We start from the raw sequence: 8,152 nt of genomic DNA on the forward strand, positions 1-8,152 counted from the left end.
CTCCTGTCCGTATGTAGTGTTCTCCGTGATTCCAGGGGCCCCTCTCCTTCCCCTAACCCTAGCCCTGCTTCCCCACCTCACGCACCTCAGCCACGTCAATCTCTGTGTTTGTGGCCTTTGGGCTCGGCACCCTGCCACTGCAAGGTCTTTTCTTTCACCACCTTGGGGTCTTTGTCCAAGTGTCTCCTGACATCATGGGGGCTTCCCTGACCAGCCCAAACTTCAGCCTCTTCTTTATTTTTTCTTAATGTTTACCATACATCCCCTATCATACAGCAAAACTACTGTACATCTTACTTTTATCCCTTTCAATTGCCTTTCTGCCTCTTCTAGATGGTAAGGTCCAAGAGGGCAGAGCTAACACTCAATTTGGTTCACTGCCTAGTAGCGACTGGTATATAGCAAGCACATGGGGCCGGGGATTTAGCTCAGTGGTGCTGCCGCCTGCCCTGTAAGTGCAAGGTCCCAAGTTCAATCCCCAGTACCAAAACAAACAAACAAAAAACCTAAGCACCTGACAAAAACAAAACAAAAGCCAAAAATCAAGAAGAAAAACAACAACAACAATTTTGTTGAATGAATGAATGGGCATCACCTTTGGCTTTAAGTCTTACATGTATGCTTGCTAGCAGGGCAGGTTACTTACTTTCCTGAGGCTGTATCTTCCTTTGTAAAATGAAATAAAAGTACCCCATTATTGTAATTTTTTTTTTTTGGTACCAGGGATCGAACTCGGGTCCTTGCGCTTGTGCAGCAGGCAGCGAAACCACTGAGCTAAATCCCTGGCCCATATTGTAATGTTTAATTAAAGCCATGTTCATAATGGGTGTAGCTTGGTGCCAATCAAACTAGAAATGTTCAACAAATGTTAACTATTAGCAAAACATAAAAGTTATTAGAATACAAAAACGTTATGCATAAAGATATTCATTACAGAGCTATGAATAGTATTGGAAAACAGGTACCAGAAATAGGAAAATGGCCACAAATAATGCTACACCATTGGTAGAATATTAGCATTTAAACGATAATTATTAAGGCTTTGCAGAAACCGAGAAAGCCTTTTTAAGTGTAAAGTGAAATGAAAAGAACAATAGCATTTATGGTGACAAAGATTGGGAGACGATACAATTGTTTAAATCATCTTTTCTTTTCAGTGAGTATCCCCTCTCCCAAACCCTCCTCTAATATTCTGGCCCCCAGGAAACATTTTGTTCCCACAGGTTTTGGTTATTGAACTCACAGACTTACTGATGTCATATTTCAGTTAGCAGCTGTCTTGGTGGTGGACCAGGCCCTGTCTTTGCTGTTGGTAGGTTTTAAAGGCCAGGTCTCATTGATGCCTTTGCAGGCTGTCCTTGCACGTGCGACCCTCCTGCTCAGCTTTTGGAGCACGAGGGTAACAGGTGTGCATCAGCACGCCTGGCTTCACACCTCATGTTGTGGCAGTGGTTCAGGGCCCTGGTTATTGTGTCTTTCTCCAGATGTGACACCAAGTTCAGGCTTCCAAGAATTCTACCTGCACCTTAATTCTAGTGGAATGTTCACACGGCGGGTAACGAGTCAGGTCCAGGGCCAACTGAAGAGTCCTGCATTTAAATCACCTCACATCCTAACACTGATAATTATCTTTAACAATCTTTCTTTGATTCAGAAAATGGCATTTTAGAAAATTACCGGTTTTCCTCAAGGCATATCTTGAATGAATATAACTAACTATAGTTCTGATAATGAATATAAACTGAGTTGAACATAAATTATGAATATCAATAATTATTGTGTGGATTTATGTTATTCTGATTTGTAGAATTCTTTTTTTTTTGTACCAGGGATTGAACTTGGGCCCTTGTGCTGGCGAGGCAGGTGGCGGAACCACTGAGCTAAATCCCTGGCCCTTGTAGGATTCTTTAAGAGAAGTTGGATACCAAATAAATAATTTTCTTCCCAGTACCTCCTACATAAACTCTTTGATCCAGCCAGCCTTGTTTATTCATTTGAGTCTGTTACTAGAATAAAACTAGTACCTATGAGATGCTTTGGAATTTATAAAGAACCTTTAAATTTATCACACTGATAAAGTAGAATAGTTAAAAGATGGACTCTAGAGTCAGATATACCTGGATTTGAACTACAACTTATTAGTTATATGACTTTGGAAAAACTAATTTGATTCTCAGTTTGCATAATAATAAGTACCTACCTATGGGAGTTAGTGTGAGTGTTAAAAGAGACCTTTATGCAAAGTACAAGCACAGACCTTGTCAACTGAAACAATCTCAGTGTAGGTGGCAGGTAATACAATTTTTTCTGCTTGGACAAGACAGCTACAAGGTTTAGTGACTTCCACATGGTCACATAACCAACAAAGGACAGAGGAAGGTTTGGAATCCCGCCTGGCTCCTCTACAGGCTGACTCTACTTAGTACTTGGGCACGTGCATGTACATGCTCATGTGCACGCACCCCCCCCCCCAAGAACAACAGGTAAGATGTGCTTTATATCTGTTTAGTAATCCTCACATCTCCCAGCCAAGTGTGGAAACTTGAAAATTTTCCCAAGCTTTGGCTAAAATGCAGAATTGGCTGTGCTGGGCATGATGGCGATGTTACTATTCTTACTGTCACATCATCACCTGCAAGGCGTGGCTAGTGAACAGAAGGTCTGGGGCTATCTGCACTGTGCTTTGAACTCCTAAAGAAAGATGCCACTGCGGTGGCAGGCACCCCACTAGGTTGGTTTCCTATATCTGAGTCATCAGCTCTGTCAGCAGCACTGGGCTGCAGCGCCGAGATTCAGTCCTAGGCAACATTGTGCTCGACTGTTGGTCTCCCTCCAATTCGTTTCTAAGTTCTGTTTTTGAAAGAAACAATAATTCAATCATAGCAAGAAAGATACAGTTAAGGCATCTTTTTTACTTCTCCATTTTTGGGGAAGTTGTTTTTTCTAAATGAACCTTGTTCTATTAAAAACGTATTTCTTGGCGCGCGCTGGGCCAGCCTTGGCCGCCGGCCGCCGCTGTCGGAGGATGGCCTATGCGGCCACGGCGGTCCGGGCTAGCGTGTGGCCGCCCAGAGGGGCGAAGGTCACCGGCCGCGTCACCCCTCTCCGCCCCCCGGAGGGGCGAGGGGGGGTCGGTTTCCCTGTTGCTGAATGGACGAGCCGAGCCGGGTGTGTGTCGGGGCGCTTGCTGCACGGAAGAGGAGGGAAGTTCTATGTCGCTTCTCCCCTCCTTGGCGCGGACATAGTGCGATGGGATTTCTATACGTACTGAAATACACTTTCGGAAAATGGCCTCTAAATCTTGGCTGAATTTTTTAACCTTCCTCTGTGGATCAGCAATAGGAATTTTTTTATGTTCTCAGCTATTTAGTGTTTTGTTGGAAGAACAAGGTGACACCCAGCCTAATATTCTTCATAATGATCCTCATGCAAGACATTCAGATGATAATAGACAGAATCATCTAGAAGGACAAATGAACTTCAATGCAGATTCTAGCCAACATAAAGATGAGAACAGACATCGCTGAAAACCTGTACCAGAAAGTTAAAATTCTTTGTTGGGTTATGACGGGCCCTCAATCTAGAGAAAAAAGCCAAACATGTCAAAGCCACATGGGCCCAGCGTTGTAATAAAGTGTTATTTATGAGTTCAGAAGAAAATAAAGACTTCCCTCCTGTGGGATTGAAAACCAAAGAAGGTAGGGATCAACTATACTGGAAACAGTGAAAGCTTTTCAGTGTGTTCGCGACCATTATTTAGAAGATGTGGACTGGTTTATGAAAGCAGATGATGAGACATATGTCACACTAGACAATTTGAGATAACTTCTTTCAAAATATAGCCCTGAAGAACCCATTTATTTGGGGAGAAGATTTAAGCCCTATGTAAAGCAGGGTTACATGAGTGGAGGAGCAGGATATGTATCAAGGAAAGAAGCCTTGAAGAGATTTATTGATGCGTTTAAAACAGAAAAATGTACACAGTTCTTCCATTGAAGACCTAGCACTGGGAAAATGCATGGAAGTTATGAATGTAGAAGCTGGAGATTCCAGAGATACCACAGGAAAAGAAACTTTTCATCCCTTTGTACCAGAACACCACTTAATCAAAGGTTATCTACCCAGAACCTTTTGGTACTGGAAATACAACTATTATTCTCCTGTAGAGGGCCCTGGTTGCTGTTCTGATCTTGCAGTTTCTTTTCACTATGTTGATTCAACAACCACGTATGAATTAGAATATCTCGTTTATCATCGTCGTGCATATGGTTATTTGTATAGATATCAACCTGCCTTACCTGAGAACGTACTAAAAGAAGTAAGTCCAGTAAACAAAAATGAAGATCCAAAAGTAAAATTAGGAAACCCTCGAAAGGAACACAAATGAGCCAAGGTAAAAAGTCTGACGTGGCACTGAAGACTTCTGCATTTCTGACACAGAGCCTTGAAATCCCAGTGATGGATAGAAATCTTTCAAATGAATGACTGCAAACTGAAGCTTTAAATAAGCTGTTAAATGTTTTTTGATACAGTAATATATAAATCTATATAAGAACTTGTGTTTTTTAAAGTGGTGGCAGGTAGAACTAGAAAAGAGATTTTGTCACCTGTTCTCGACCATGTGTATTATTGTCACTGAGAAACTAAAACAGTTAAATTTGCTAAAACTGCAGTGTACCACATTAGTTACACACAGTGCTAAACAGATCTGCCTTAAAATTTTAGAAGGAAGTACTGTTGCTCAGTAGTTTATAAATTTATTTGCAGAATCATATAAATGAACCACTCCTCTGCACACAGTTGTCTAATGACGTTTGCTGTGATTATTTATATTAGCAGTATTTCTTAAAGAAGGTAGAATAAGAATGGCACTTACCATAAAGTGCATTATTAAAACTACATTTTAAAATTATTATGGGCCTCAATATACTTGGTTCTAATTAATCTTTTACTGAATCTGTTGTCTCTTCTTTTTTTTTTTGGTACCGGGGATTGACCTCAGGACCTTGAGCTTGCAAGGCAGGCGGCAGAACCACTAAGATAAATCCCCAGCCCCTACTCTGCTTTTTATTAGCAGATATTCAGCTGTTTCCAATCTTTTCTACTTCAAAAATTGCAGCAATGATTAGCTGTACATTAAAAAATGTAGCAGTCTGTCTCAAGCTTAAATTCCTAGATGTGCATTAAATATTGCCAATTGCTCGCTATAGAAGCTATACCAATGCATAGTCTCATTAATTAATCATGAATGATTCAGTCCACATCACCGTATTTTTCTGGAATCTAGCTCAGTATTGTTGATTTGCATGTTCTGTCCCACCCCCCCTACTGGGGATTGCACCCAGGGCCTTGGCACTGAGTTATCCCCCCCCATGTCTTTTTTTTTTTTTTGTACTGGGGATCGAACTCAGGACTTTGTTCTTAAAAGGCAGGCACTGCGCCACTGAGCTATCCCCACCCCTATTTATGAGCCAGAGCTTAGTAAGTTGCTAAATTGGGCCAGGGATTTAGCTTAGTGGCACCACGCCTGTCTCAAAAGTGCAAGGTCCTGAGTTCAATCCCCATTGCCCCCCCAACCAAAAAACGTTGCTAAGTTGTCTAGGCTGAGCTTGAACTTGTGATCCTCCTGTCTCAGCCTTCCAGAATGTAGGTTACAGGTGTGCATCATGATGCTTGGCTACCCACACACTTAACAGTGGCTTGTGTTGACGACAGAAACAAAGGAAATTCTTTATAAGGAAATAATTAAGTCCCAGGCAAACCACCTGGGAAAACTGGGTAAATTCTCTTCTTAAGATGAATAAGGACAACCCATCTTTGTAGCAAATGTCCCGAAGAGTGAGGGATGGGCTAAATTCTCCTTGATCCTTAGATCCATGATCATCTGAAAACAACTGCTCTATCCTTAGGGCAGGACCGTTTTCAGGCAGACTATTACCCTTACTAATTAACTTTTTAAAAATTACAAAGTAGTAGACCTTTTAATGTTTTTTTTTTTTTGGTACAGGGATCAAACTCAGGACCTCGCACTTGTGAGGCAGGCGTGGTGCCGCTGAGCTAAACCCCTGGCCCCTGTAATACACTTTCAATGTAAAACATTTGAAAAAGACAGCTAAGCAAAAAAAAAGAAAAAAGAAGAGTAGTAACATCAATACTGCTTCAAGTACTGGATATAAACAGTCCAATACTATTATTACCCTGCTCCATTTTACAGATAAAGACACTAAAGTTCCAAGAAATTAAGTAATTTTTTGTGTTTTGTTTTCGGTTCTGGGGATCAAACTCAGGACCTTGCTCTTTCAAGGTAGGTGCAGTGCCACTGAGCTAAATCCTTGGCCCTACGTTAAGTAATTTTTACATGATATTTCTAAAAGATGGTGTTACCATGATATAAACTCCAGTATTTCTAAAGACTGAAGTTAAATTTCAGAGCACTCATTCTGTAAAATCAAGAACACAGCCTAGAAAAGAATACTGCCAAATGAATACTGTTCTTCTTATTTATTTATGCACATGTACTTAGGAGTTCATCAGAGGAGCTCTCTTCAGCTTTCAACCTAATCTAGATAATCAGTTTCTCTCACTGTATGTTGGGTAATAGTGGTTGTTGTGCTGTTGTGATACAACTATCTACTTTTACTTTATATTAGAGTTATCTTCCCTATAAAGTTGTATCAATTTGTATTCTCACCAGCCGTCTCTGAGAAGTTTCTTCATATATTTACTATGCTTGTTATTCATTAAGTCTTCAAATGTATCCTTTCATCAAACTGGAATATTTACTGTCTTGCTATTGTGTAAAAAGTGCGTTTGTTAATTAACATGGAGAATAGTGTTGGAAATTGTTCAAATTACATCAGTGTGAGTGGAATATCCATTTTTGCCTGAAGGAGCTGACCCATGCGGGTCACTTTGACGCTTGATTTTTCAATCCAGACGCAAAACTTTAGATAATGAATTTCTGACCTCAAAGTCCACATTTATCTCTACTTTGAGCTTTTGAAAAAACAAGGATCTTGCCTCTGCTTCTCAGCTCAGGCCCAAGCCTGAGGTTAATCTGATACTGCCTACAACTCTGCTTTGCTTTGAGTCCATCAAAACACTGCTTTTGATTTTTATCGAAACTCCCTTTCCTCCTAATAACAACCTTTTTGTTTGGTGAGATGGGACCTCCGAATCACAATCTCCCTCACTGCAGCAAGTTCATAAATCGAACTTTGTTGACTACTTTGTTGTGTTTTGGTGGTCTTTATTTTAAGGCTTTGTCAATCCCAAACTATAGGTCCTAACTCTGAAACAGCAGAGGAGTTCTACTCTGTATCTTTTTTTTTTTTTGGTACCGGGGATCGAACTCAGGACCTTGCGCTTGCTAGTCAGGGGGCGGAAGCACTGAGCTAAATCCCTGGCCCTCTACTCTGTATCTTTTTACAGATTATTTTTAAAAACTGGAGGGATTCTCACCTGCTGGTAATGCAAGTTCTGCCCGATGAACTAGATTAAAAGTCAACATCAGGGCCGGGGATTTAGCTTAGGGACCCGAGTTTGATCCCCGGAACCAAAAACAAACAAACAAACAAACAAACAAACGTCAACATCAGTTTTTGCTTTCAGTTCCTGCAACGGCCCCTCCCCGCTAGTCAGAGCACTTTTCTTTACGTGGAAGTCTCTTCCCCTAGATCTTGGCCCGGGTTCTGCTCAACTCCTGGGACCTGCAGGTGCTCATCTAAGGTACCATCTCTCCCCAAGCTTCCCCCCTCCACCCCAGGGTGCTTTGTTTTCTTACCTCTCTCTGAAACTACCTTATTCCATTGCTCATTAAAAAAAAAAAATCTCCCCCGAGAAGGGAAGATCCGGGACCCGCCCGACCAACAGTTGTCAAATAACTGAGCAAGTGCCTCAACCGCCCCTGCCCCTTTCATAGCCTCCTGGAGGTCCTGGGGAATCCCAACTCCGGCCAGAAATAGGTGGAGGGCGTTCAGTCGCACCATTGGTTGGAGCGTTGGCCGTTGCTCCTGGCAACTGCTGTTTCCCACCAGTCCTGCAGTGGCTTCGCCCTCCCCGTTCATCCCATCCCGCCCCAGGCCCGGGCCGCGGCCCCGGATAAAATCGGCGCGGTCCCCCTAAGCCGCAAGACTTCCGGTCAGGTGGCCCG

General features: G+C 42.0%; 1 pseudogene; it reads left to right on the forward strand.

Annotated features, from left to right (window-relative positions):
- Nucleotides 1–3,102: 3,102 nt before the first annotated feature.
- Nucleotides 3,103–4,912, forward strand: LOC101726204 (glycoprotein-N-acetylgalactosamine 3-beta-galactosyltransferase 1 pseudogene; annotated as a pseudogene).
- Nucleotides 4,913–8,152: the final 3,240 nt, after the last annotated feature.

The sequence above is a fragment of the Heterocephalus glaber genome, unplaced genomic scaffold, assembly GCF_053883595.1.
Source record: "Heterocephalus glaber isolate CG9 unplaced genomic scaffold, H.glaber_assembly_v1.0 deba00000281, whole genome shotgun sequence".
Classification (NCBI taxonomy): Eukaryota; Metazoa; Chordata; class Mammalia; order Rodentia; family Bathyergidae; genus Heterocephalus; species Heterocephalus glaber.